We start from the raw sequence: 13,162 nt of genomic DNA, 5'->3' as shown, positions 1-13,162 counted from the left end.
TATTTCTTCCTACAATGCTGTTTGATTTTTAAGCATGGAAAAAGTGAAATACACATTTTGTAATGAATCCAATACTATAACAGTGAACAACTTTCTGTTTATATTTATTATAATAATTTGTTTAAAGATCAGACAAGTCATAATCATTATTGGAGTTTTAAAAGTCACAGTAATCATTTACCCCCTCTAGAAAACATTTTTATACCCAAAATGAATATATGTAACTGAATATATGAAATGATTCTCTTGTCACATTTTAGAAATAAGTAATAATAATAATATTTTCTGGTTACTAAATTGATGATTTTTTTAAAGATTTTATTTATTTATTTGTGAGAGAGAAAATGAGAGAGAGTGAGCACAAGCAGTGGAAGTGGCAGGCAGAGGGAGAAGCAGGCTCCCCACTGAGGAAGGAGCCCGAAGCTGGACTCTATCCCAGGACCCTGGGATCATGACCTGAGCCAAAGGCAGGTGCTTAACGGACTGAGCCACCCAGACATCCCTAAATTGGTGATTAATAAAAGAAACTATAACACCATTTGCCCACTCATTTTTTTAAGGTTTTTTTTAATTTAAATTCAGCTAATTAACATATAATGTATTATTGGTTCAGAGGTAAAGGTCAGTGATTCATCAGTCTTATATAATACCCAGTGCTCATTGCATCACGTGCCGTCCTTAATGTGAGAAGGACAATCTTTTTTTTTTTAAAGATTTTATTTATTTATTTGAGAGAGAGAGAATGAGAGATAGAGAGCACGAGAGAGAAGAGGGTCAGAGGGAGAAGCAGACTCCCTGCTGAGCAGGGAGCCCGATGTGGGACTCGATCCCGGGACTCCGGGATCATGACCTGAGCCAAAGGCAGTCGCTTAACCCACTGAGCCACCCAGGCGCCTGAGAAGGAGAATCTTAAGCAGGCTCCATACTCAACACTCGCGGAGCCTGACACAGGGCTCGATCTCATGACCCTGAGATCTTGACCCGAGCTGAAATCAAGAGCTGGATGCCCAACCAACTGAGATGCCCTGGAATTTGGGTTTTAAAACTGCTTCCTTAAAATATTCCTTGGCCACAGCAAAGACAAATGTGAAAAACATAAAACCGTGTCTCTCTTTTGAATCCCTTAATCACCCCTCAAATGGAATAGCTTTTATTCTTACTATTCCTCTCTCCATTCTGTGCTCCATCTCCCTCTGCCCCTCCTTCTCCCCTGGTCGGCCTGCTTCCCTCCCTCCTGAACCACCAGAAACTTTAAAGTTCAGTTATCTGTTCACGTTAAATCCGCCTCGACACAGAGAAAATGCTTTACGCTCGGTTTTAAGCCCTGTTCTTTGTCTGAGCTGAGAGCCATTGTCAAAGTATTTCCAAAGCCTTTGGAGAAATTAGACAGGATGGGGGGAAATTTACAGAGGAGTTTAGAATAGTCTCTGGACATGTAATCTAGGCCTCACAGGTCTATCCCAGTCTGTTCATATGTTAGTAGGAACCTCCACGGCAAAAACGATTGGGTTGCAAAGGCCAGTATGAGAAGACCTGTGCGGCTAAAGATTGTGGAGGAGACCAGAGGGACTTAGACAAGTTGTAGATGTTGGACAAGCTCTTTTGGAAGCTATCCCCAGATCTTTCCTGTGAAAACACATCAGGCTCTGAGTCAGTCCTTAGGCGAAGAGAAGACAAGCCCCTTGGCAACTGCAACAAGAGGCTCTTTCACACCGTTAGGCAGCATTTGGAAGTAGATCCGTCAGCAGATGTGACTCCAGCTCTCTCCTCACTTTTGGAAACGGCCTTAATCCAGAAATAGGAGATTTAATATACAAGCAGAAGCTAGAGTGGGAAAGAGCCCGTTGCCAGACCTCCAGGTCCTTGCTGAACGCTTTAAAAGAAACAGTAAGGCTCAGAATAAATTCATGAACTTACAAAAGTCATATGGTGGGTATCCCTGAATAATCCTCAGACATTCCCAAGACCAGTAACAGTTGTCCTCAGACCTTTAACCTAGGAACAGTCCTTCCTCCTCCTGACACAGCAGCACTAACTTGATGGGGAGGGGTTTACTGAGCCAGTACAAACAGTAGGTTCACTGTTCTCCTGAAGCTCTCTTCCTTGAAATCCCTGAAAACGCCCCTATTCACAGTGAGACCACAGCTAATTTGCACGTTGATTTACTATTACTCTGGTATCTGAATCCACATTGGTCAAAGAGATACAAAAAAATGTTTCGATCCAGGCAGAATTTGGGAGCGAAAATGAGTAAGGTTGAGAGTAATTTATCTAAGTCTCTATCCAAACTCTGCAGTACTCTGTTAAACTGGAAGCTCAAGAAGGACTAAACACCATTGTTGAAGCCCTCACAGAGAAAATACTTGTCATTCGTGGCTTGTACCAGTCCAAGTAACACTCCTACCCTTCCTGTCGAAAAGTCCAATGAACAAAGATATAGACGCATTCAGGACTTGAGGACCATAAATGGGACAGACATTCCTTGCCTTCCTGTAGTACCAAACCCAAATCCAATTTCATATCGGTGCCTCCTGTGGCCACATATTTAACAGCTTTTCGAGGGGCATCTGCTTCCCTCAGTGTCCCTTTAGATCAAAGCAGTCAAAAGCCATTTACATGCCCCTGGGGAATTAACAGTATGCCTGGACAATTTACTCTTCCTCCTTTTTTTTTTTTAATTTTTTTAAATTTTTTTAATTTTTTTTTACTGCTCCAGTCAATGAGAGGGAAACTTTATTGAGGCCCCAGGCCCTTGGGGCTCGGGCAGGAAGCTGCCCTGTGGGCAAAGGAAGAGCCGGTGGAGTGGCCTTATTTGACCTTCTTTTTGGGGCGCAGGTTGTTGGTGTGCCCGCACTTCTTCTTGCGGCAGTTGACAGCACGGGGGTGCAGGCGAGCGTAACACTTGCAGCAGATCATCTTGTCACAGTTGTATTTCTGGGCCAGCTGGCGGAGGGAAGGCTCAATGATGCCACCCCGGAGGCGAAGCACCAAGTGCAGGGTGGACTCTTGCTGGATATTATAGTCTGACAGAGTACGGCCATCTTCCAGCTGTTTGCCCGCAAAAATCAGACGCTGATGGTCAGGCGGGATGCCCTCCTTGTCTTGGATTTTGGCTTTGACATTCTCACTGGGCTCGACCTCGAGGGTGATGGTCTTGCCCGTCAGGGTCTTCACAAAGACCTGCATCTCTGCGTCTGCTGGCGCGAATCCGCAAGGCCGCCGCCACCAAACCACTCGACCACCTCGTTGAAGAAAAAGAGGGCGGCGGACTCTTCCTCCTTTTCAATCATCTCCAACCAGGGCTCCAAGGACTCTCCACTTCCCTGTGATTCTATGCTACTCAATATACGATGAGCTTTGTCTGTGTTCTCAAGATGAGGTGAGATCCAAGGCTGATTCCATCTACCTCTCTGTTCCACCCTCCTCAGAAAGGACATAGATTTCCAAAGAGAAGTTACAATTTTGTCAAAGTCACGTTCATTTCCTAGGACATGCAAACTAAGGAGGCAAATCCCTTAACTTCTGACATACTCCAGGACCTTCAAAACTTTCCTAGGCCGGTAACTTAGAGACAATTAAGGGGATTCCTGAGTCTCACTGCTTGCCACAGACAATGGCTTCCAGCCCCTCTGGACTCGTCACGCCCCTAAATGACTTAACCAAGATAACGGAATCCTTCCGGCAGAGGCTAAACATGAATGGGCCTTTCCTGAGTTCAGATAGCCCTTCAACAATCCCCCACCTTGGCCTTCCTAATTATCATAAACCTGTCTACATATTTGTATATGAGATTCAACTTCCTGGGGATCATGAGACACCAAGAACTTACTACAGTCTCTCTTGATCCAATGACTGACCCATTTTACATTCTCATCAGCAATGTGTGAGGGCTCCAATTTCTCTACATTTTTGTCAACACTTGTTATTGTCTGCTTTTTTTTTTTTTAAAGATTTTACTTACTTGACAGAGAGAGGCACAGTGAGAGAGGGAACACAAGCAGGGGGAGTGGGAGAGGGAGAAGCATGCTTCCCCCGGAGCAGGGAGCCCGAGGCGGGGCTCGATCCCAGGACCCTGAGATCAGGGCCTGAGCCAAAGGCAGACGCCTAACCGACTGAGCCACCCAGGCGCCCCTCTTTTAACTCTCTTGATGGTGTTCTTTGAATTAAAAAAGTTTTCAGGTTTGCTGAAGTCTAGTTTATTTTTTTCTTCCATTGCCTGTGCTTTTGGTGTCATACTTCAGAACACATTGTCAAATTCAAGGTCATGAAGGTCTTTCCTGTGTTTTCTTCTTCTAAGAGATTTACAGTTTCAGCTCTTCAGTGTAAGTCTCTGATCCATTTATTGTCTTTGACCCACTGTGAGCTAATCCTTGTACGTGGTACACGTGGATGGTGCATGTGGATGTCCAGTTTTCCCAGCACCATTGGTTAAGGAGACTGTTCTTTCTTTGTTGAACAGTCTTGGCACCCTTGTGGAAAAATCAATTGACTGTGAACATGAGGGTTTATTTCTGCATTCTCCATTCTGTTTTGTTGGTCTATATGTCTATCTTTATGCTGGTTCCACAGCGTTTAGTGGAGCTTTGTGGTAGATTTTACAATTGGGAAGCATGTCTCCAGGTTTGTTCTGCCAACCTGGTTTTAGGGTCTCCTTTAAATTTGATGGTTTCCCCTGCTGGACGATCTTTGTTACTCATTGAAAATATATAACATTTCTCCTATGAAATCCTGTTTCTTCCTCCCTTACATATTCCTATTCATCATTGTAATATGTAGGACCCTGGTACTCTTCTATTCCAGAAGAAGGGGAAATTCATAACTATCTAACCTTTGTTCATGAATGAATAGATTTATCAGAAACTTTAGAAAAATGCAGACTTGGGGCGCCTGTGTGGCTCAGTCAGTTAAGCATCTGCCTTGGGCTCAGGTTATGATCTCAGAGTCCTGGGATCAAGCCCTGTATGGGGCGGGCTCCATGCTCAGCGGGGAGTCTGCGTCTCCCTCTCCCACTCCCCCTGCTTGTGTTCTCTCTCTCTCTGTCAAATAAATAAATGAGTAAAATCTTTTTTTAAAAAAATGCAGACTTAGGGGCGCCTGGGTGGCTCAGTCGTTAAGCGTCTGCCTTCGGCTCAGGTCATGATCTCAGGGTCCTGGGATCGAGCCCCATGTCGGGCTCCTTGCTCCGCGGGAAGCCTGCTTCTCCCTCTCCCACTCCCCCTGCTTGTGTTCCCTCTCTCGCTCTCTCTCTGTCAAATAAATAAAATCTTTAAAAAAAAAATGCAGACTTAATCTTATTGGTTGATGGGCCATATCTTCAGACTGAAGCAGGAAAGTATCCTGTAACAAACTCACTTTACCTCTGGAACATGGTCTCTTGTCAGTGGTGAAATCTGCCCAGACGGTAGAATTCCCTGGGCTCACCAGGGCTTTCCAGGTAGCTTGAGATAAGAGGGCTAATATACACGTGGAGAGTAAATATGCATTTTGGGTAGTCCATAATTTTAGAATGCTTTGGGAACAGAGTCCTCTACCCTCAACAGAAACCTTGATGAGGTTTGAATTGCATTTAAATAAAAAAATTAAAATTAAAAAAAAAAGGTAGACTCACTGAGGAATCGGGTTTAAAAAAACCCAGCAGATTTGAGAAATAGGAGAATTCTATATTCTTCTTAGGTTTACAAAAAGATGATTTATTTCTTTATTTTTTAAAGATTTTATTTATTTATTTGAGAGAGATAGCAAGAGAGAGCACAAGGTGGGGGGGCGGGGGGGTGGCGAGCAGAGGGAGAAGCAGGTTCCTCACTGAGCAGGGAGCCTGACACGGGGCTCGATCCGGGGACCCTGGAATCATGACCTGAGCTGAAGGCAGACGCTTAACTGACTGAGTCACCCAGGCACACCCAAAATGACAACTTAAATTTCAGGTGTCCCCCTCCCCCATTTCCTCAGGTGCATCCTGAAATGATCCCAGTGTAATTCTTGATCTGGACCACCTTGCTCTCTCACCCATTGGAAATCTACTTGGTCAGCGTGTGGCATATAAATTATGATGTCCTCTTAAAATCTACTACCCAAAAGTGAAATGAAATCCAACCTCTTCCTTTGACTCAAGGGAAGTTGACTTCTTTTGAATGCATTTCTCTTTGTTTTCCCAAAAGGTTTCTCTTAACTATTTAAGCCTAAAAAAAGTTTATTTGCTAGTTACGGTTGAACCGTTTTCATGGCCTGTTTCCTACTTTGTTGGAAAAGCTAATAAGTGAAGACTGGGAGCAGTTCCTTGGGAAGTATAGCTCCCAGAGCCTAGAAGCATCTAAAGTCAGAATATCTGAGCCCTGACCTGGCTTCCTGCCCATTAAGCCATGTCCTCAGGCAAAACACTTAATTTCATCCATAAAATGTGGATAATATGCACTCTGACTGCTTAATCGGTTGTTGTGATGACCAAATGAGATAATGTATGAGAAAGTGTTCGTTAAAAAGTACAAAGAGTGGTTATCTGTGAGTGGTGGGATTATAGGCCAACTTTCTTTTCTTCCAAACGTTTTCTTCTATAAGTTATATCATTTATACTTTAAAAAATAACATTTAATTTTATTTAACTTGTATTAGATGTTATATATTTTAAAAAGAAAGGATGTGCTGCACAAAGAGAAATTAAAATTAATCTTCTTTTGATGTCCTCTAATTTTATACATTTTCCTGATAAAATGCATAAATTGCTAAGTTTCAAACCAATGGGGTCAGGGTGTCTCTGGATGTAGAAAAATAGTGAAGCTGTATATTTAAACATTAAGAAAAACAGAAATAGGGGGCGCCTGGCTAGCTCACTTGGTGGAGCGTGCGGCTCTTGATCTCAGGGTTGTATGATCCAGCCCTATATTGGGCATAGAGTTTCCTTAAAAAAAAAAAAAATTTAAAAATGAAGAAAAAAAAAGAAAGAAAGAAAAATAGGAGTTTTCATCGTCCTAAGAGAAGAAAGCCAATTCTTGGAAATTTGGTTGATTTAAATAAGACAAATGCCTTTACCTAGAGCTAGTAGAGTCTTACAACTAAGAAGTGAGCCTCTGGTTTCGGCACCGGCTACGTAGTGTCATGCGGGTCTCTCCCCTCTGGCCAGTGGGAACTCAGCGTCTCCTGGCCCTGTGGCAGCTCTGACAATTGCTCAGCAGACAGCTCCTCTGTAGTGGTTCCCCAGTGTCACACCCCATGCATGCACAGCTAGGTGTTCAGCCGACTTCCGGGTAGCCCCATGTAGATTTCGGGACCACTCTGCCTGGCCCTCTGAAAACATCCGGTTCCTAGGGTTCGTTCAGTTTTCTGTTTAGGGCTGGCGAGCAAGTCTGGTACCAGTGACCCCCCCCCCATGGCCACGGTCAGAAGTCCTCAAACAAATTTTTTGAAGTTACAGCCCTCATATCCTAAAAGAGATTGCTCTTGTTCTAGATTAGAAATTCAGCGAGTGCAGAACTGACACGTAAAGCTCTTTGTATCTCTTATAAAACCTGTGGGAGTTACAGAGCAAAATCGAGGGACGATTCATTCAACAAAGAATTATCGAATGCCCACTATATGTCAGGTTTTCATGTGGCCCTGGGGTTACAGTAGAGAACAAGATATCAAAGTCCCTGCTTCCTGAAAAAAATCGGTAGTGGCCCACAGCATACAATTTAAGGGATAAAGAAAAGTCCCTCTAGTCACTAAAGCATCTCTTCCCATTCTACCTGCCCTGACATCACCTTTCCTTCTTATCTGCTTTGAACTTCCCACCTTTAGGATTGACTCTACAAATCTTTTTTTTTTTTTTTAAGATTCTATTTATTTATTTGACAGAGAGAGATAGAAAGAGAGAGCACAAGCAGGCGGAGCAGGAGGGAGAAGGAGAAGCAGGCTTCCCGCTGAGCGGGGAGGCCCACGTGGGGCTCGATCCCAGGACCCCAGGATCATGACCTGAGCTGAAGGCAGACGCCTAACCGACTGAGCCACCCAGGCATCCCCTGATTCTACAAATTTTTTCCCACTAGCTACTGAGTGCTTTGCACCATGCTGGATGCTGGGGATGATTCAAATAAGTGGAGCAAAGCACAACTTCTACCACCAAGCAGCTTAAAACTGGTAGCAGAGATGAGGCTTGTATATAAGCAATTAATAAATTCAACTCTCCCGGGTCACTTGCTTCTCCAGGAGCAGTAGTTAACAAGATAAACTGACACCCAGAGGTACAGCATCTCTGCAATGCTCCTCTAGCAGGTTCCAAGGATAAGGGAAGCAGTGAGAGGTCTTCTACTTCATAGTTTTGCCTGGAGTCCATCTTGGGGGGGTGGGCAGGAAGAGGGACTGCTTTCTCAACCTCCAGGCCCATATATTTACCTGCCACTGGACTTCTGATTGGAAGTGGAAATGGATTCCTCCATTACCTCAAAACTCAATAAACCTGACTTCTTCATTGTGTCCTTAATGTTCCTTCTCTCCAAAAGAAGCAGCACCATTCACCCTGCTGCTGGAAATGGAACTCGAGGCTCACCCTTGAGCTCTTCTCTCTCTTCTCTCAGACCTGATCATTGACATCTCTCCACCCTCCCGACTAAGCTTCATGATTAAGTCTCACCTGCCTTGTGCTCGGCTATGTCCCTCATAGAATAGGTGCTCAAGAGATAGCTACCTAGTTACCGAATGAATGAACGAATGGAGCCTCCCTGGTATTACTTTGGTCTAGGCCCCCATGGTTTCAGATGAAGTGCTATGATAGTCTAACTAGGTTCAAGGACGGCAAATAAAAAACACTTGAATCCGTTGACTACAACTCTGCCAAAAGGATCTTTCCAAAATACACTCGGTTTTTGTTATTCATGATGTTCTACCAAGTTGCCAGAGATACTGAATTAGTGAATGCAGGATCATTACTTCCAAGGGGAGACACAGAATGAGGTTCCTGAGAACCTCTGGTCACATTTCCATCAACCCATTAATGCATAACCTGGCTTTGTGGGTGTTTTAGTTCATTTTTTTAAAAAAAGATTTTATTTATTTATTTGACAGAGAGAAACACAGCGAGAGAGGGAACACAAGCAGGGGGAGTGGGAGAGGGAGAAGCAGGCTTCCAGCAGAGCAGGGAGCCTGATGCGGGACTCGATCCCAGGACCCCAGGATCATGACCTGAGCTGAAGGCAGACGCTTAACGACTGAGCCACCCAGGGGCCCCGTGGGTGTTTCAGTTTAAAGACACCTTACTTAATATATATCGCTGGTTCATTGACACTGAAATCACAGCCACCAGCACAGCGACTCCTGCCTGAGCGGAGCTTATGTCCCATACAGCACATCACAGTCTTCCTGCACTGAGAAGCACTAGCCAGTACTTTGGCACTAAGCTTGGGGGCCATTTTAAACAATGAAATCACAAACAGAAAGCACAAGAAATGCAAAAACTGTGACACGAAATAGCCCCCAGAAAGGACCCTTGTTTACAGTGTGAGCTGAAACAAGAAGGCAGAGTGTGTCACCTTGTTTGACCACAGCTGGGAACGTGTGCACGGGGAGACTCAAAACTTTCACCTCTTTGTACATAGCCACCAATGACCATGAAAGTGCCGCAAATATTGATTTTGAGGTCACAAGTAAATTTCAGCAAGTAGGCAAATACACAAATCCAGAATCTACAAACACAGACCCCGTGAATAATGAGGATGGACCCTAACACTCGATACTGTCACCCCCCTGCCTGAGCCTTCAGTGACTCGCCATTGCCTCCAGCGAACTGGGCTTCATTTACTCCCACTTCAATCAGAGGACCAAGTATTTCTATTTCACTTCTGAGCTTTGGGCTGGTCTCCTGTGCTTCTTGAGGGGAGAAACCATTTGCTTATATTCTCATCACATAAACACAGTGGCTAGCACCTGGTAAGTATAGATATCTAAGATAGATGACAGATAAGCCATTATTTAAAAAGTTATTTTCAATTTCCTATTAGTAAATTTGCTTGCAGTGAGCGCATAAATCCATTTAACCAGTTAATTAAACTCTGGTACTAAACTTCCCAGCAGAAGGATAAGAAAAAGACCACACGGCTCTTTGCCATTCAGTTTGGTTAACTTGCAGAGTTGAATAAAGCCCAGTTCGCTTTCACTCTGCCTCTTCGGACACTGATGACTTTGTCTAAACTCTGTCTGATGCTCCGATTCTATTTACACGCCAATTCCCCTTTGCTCTTTGTGCGGATTCCAGGCCATTGGGTGCTGAGAGCTTTCAGTCTTCCGCCACTCTGTCCAGTGAATTTTAACCCCATTATTTGATATTCATTTGAATACTGAGCAATGCCAAGTGGGGAAAATCCACGATTTGGGGTTTCAGTTAAGCTGTTATCTGCAAAGAAATGCTCCAACCAAAGGGTTCTCAGAAATGCTGGCCGTTATTAAGGGAGCTTCTGAAAGGCTTGTTTCAAGTTGAATCTTGTCAACTGAACGGCATTTATTGTGTGTGACAGTCCCAGTGACCATGATCGTTATTCTCTGAACTCTCATTTATTCAGGATGGAAAAGAAAGCGTGTGTACATAGCCTCTGAGGATAATTCTCAACTATACACAGCCAGTCATCAGGTCCTATGGGTTTTGGTTTTGGTTTCGATTTTTGGTTTTTTTGGGGGGGTTTATTTTGGGGTTTTTTTTGCGGTTTTTTGGTTATTACTTTTTTTATTTTTTAAAAAAATTTTTTTTAAAGTTGGGTTTTTTTTTAATATTTTATTTATTTATTTGACAGAGAGAGACACAGCGAGAGAGGGAACACAAGCAGGGGGAGTGGGAGAGGGAGAGAAGGCTTCCCTCAGAGCAGGGAGCCCAATGTGGGGCTCGATCCCAGGACGCTGGGATCATGACCTGAGCCAAAGGCAGACGCTTAACGACTGAGCCACCCAGGCGCCCCATTATTACTTTTTTAAAATCACATCTCTTATGCCTCGTCTCTTCTCTATCCTCACAGCCAGACCCTTGGTCTAGGGGCCAGCTTTAACTCCTGCATGGACCAAAACCTTAGCTTCTTAATTGTTCTTTCTTTGTTTTAGGGGGTCAGCTCCTCCCCTCCGCCACCAGTCCATTCTGTACCTCTGCCTTGTCAGTACTCAAAACCAGATTTCGCTCTCTCCCTTTCTCCACCAGCTTGATGTGTGCGGTTGACTCTGTTCCCTGGGGCTGCTCACAAGACTTTCAGGATCATGAGATTCGTGGCCAAGAAATAAAAGCAAAATAGTCCCGTTCTCCCATGGGTTCAAATGAAAACAGAATCAGGTCCAATTCCAAGGAGGGACCACGGAGAAGAACCACGCTGGGTCTAGAAGGAATCCCACGTGAGATGCCCATATATCTGTGCCATAACCAGGTCACTAGCATCTTATCATGTCAAGCTGAAAACATCACCATCTCTGGACAGTTGGCCGTGTTTTCTTAGGAAAATGATTTTTCGGGCGCCTGGGTGGCTCAGTTGGTTAAGCGACTGCCTTCGGCTCAGGTCACAATCCTGAAGTCCCGGGATCGAGTCCCGCATCGGGCTCCCTGCTCAGCGGGGAGTCTGCTTCTCCCTCTGACCCTCTTCCCTCTCGTGCTCTCTATCTCTCATTTTCTCTCTCTCTCTCTCTCAAATAAATAAATAAAATCTTTAAAAAAAAAAAGGAAAATGATTTTTCTCTTTGTTTCTAAGCTTCTGCACTGGTAGTTTGGTTCAGTAATAAATATGGGAGACCTTTTGGTGGAAAAACAGCCCACAGATTTCATCATTCCTGCACTAGCAATATCTGTGTTTCCTCTCTGCTGAAAAGCTAGTCCAAGAGCACTATCCCGGGCTTCACGGCCAACGATCCCACCTGGTCTCTGTAGGGTCTTCGGCCCCGTTACTTGCTCTGTTCAGATCTTCTTCCTCACTCTTGCTCACAGGCCCACAGTCCATCTGGCAGCGTCGCTCATGGTGTCCCCTGTGCTAGAAAGCCTGTCTCTTTATCTCCTTAAAGGTCCAGCGAATGTCAACTCCCTCTCCTCGGTCCCTCTCTAGTGACGGTCCCCATTTGTGAACTCCTGGAGTCTATAGCACTCTGGTTTGATATTTATATTAATTAATAATCTTGTTATTGTTTTGAACCTTTTCATATATGTACATCTGAATTGCAAGCCCTTAGGAGTCCAAGACTCACTTTAGGCCAGTGCTGTCCAATAGAAATATAATGTGAGGGGTGCCTGAGTGGTTCAGTTGGTTAAGCGTCTGACTCTGGATTTTGGCTCCGGTCATGATCTCAGGGTTGTGAGATCGAGCCCCACATCAGGCTCCGTGCTGGGTGTGGGGTCTGCTTAAGATTCTCTCTCTTTTTGCTTCTGCTCCTCCCTACCCTCTCTCTCTCTCTCTCTCTCTCTAAGAAAAAGAAATATAATGTGAGCCACAAATGCAAGTCATATATGCAATTACAAATTTTCTAGTAGCCACATAATAAAGTAAGTAGGTGAAATTAAATTTTTTAGCAGCATTTTTTTCATAAAGATTTTATTTATTTATTTATTTATTTATTTGACAGAGACACAGCGAGAGAGGGAACACGAGCAGGGGGAGTGGGAGTGGGAGAGGGAGAAGCAGGCTTCCCGCCGAGCAGGGAGCCCGATGCGGGGCCCGATCCCAGGACGCCGGGATCATGACCCGAGCCGAAGGCAGACACTTAACCGACTGAGCCACCCAGGTGCCCTGTGAAATTAATTTTAATGAGGTATTTTATTTAACCAAATATATCCAGAATATTATTTTATAACATGCAATCAGCATGAATAATTGTTAAGGATACCTTAAATTCTTTATCTCATACTGTCTTTGGAATCCCAGTGTGTATATTTTATACCTCCAGCACATCTCAATTTGGAGTAGCCACATTTCAGTTATCAGTAGCTCTCTGGGGCTAGGGGCTCTCATATCGGACAGCTCAGTTTTAAGCGTTATTACTCCTTGATATCTCACACAGTTGAGTGACAGTAAGATGTACACAAAGAATGTGAGTCCACAGATTGTTGTCACACTGGAGGAGGGACTCTGGCACAAGTCTCTGTCCCTGACCCTGTTCTGTTTATCACTTTCATTGATGGCATGAATACTGCACTGGTTAAGAACAACGACTCTGCCGGGTGTCTGGGTGGCTCAGT

General features: G+C 44.3%; 1 pseudogene; it reads right to left on the bottom strand.

Annotated features, from left to right (window-relative positions):
* Positions 1–2,703: 2,703 nt before the first annotated feature.
* On the bottom strand, positions 2,704–3,263 carry LOC114210317 (ubiquitin-ribosomal protein eL40 fusion protein pseudogene; annotated as a pseudogene).
* Between the last annotated feature and the right edge of the window lie 9,899 nt (positions 3,264–13,162).

The sequence above is a fragment of the Eumetopias jubatus genome, unplaced genomic scaffold (assembly GCF_037043125.1).
Source record: "Eumetopias jubatus isolate StellerSeaLion01/CBP00866 unplaced genomic scaffold, mEumJub1_p1.0 scaffold_17, whole genome shotgun sequence".
In the NCBI taxonomy this organism is placed as follows: domain Eukaryota; kingdom Metazoa; phylum Chordata; class Mammalia; order Carnivora; family Otariidae; genus Eumetopias; species Eumetopias jubatus.
Note: the sequence above shows the minus strand (reverse complement) of the source record. Positions and strands in the feature narration are given on the sequence as shown.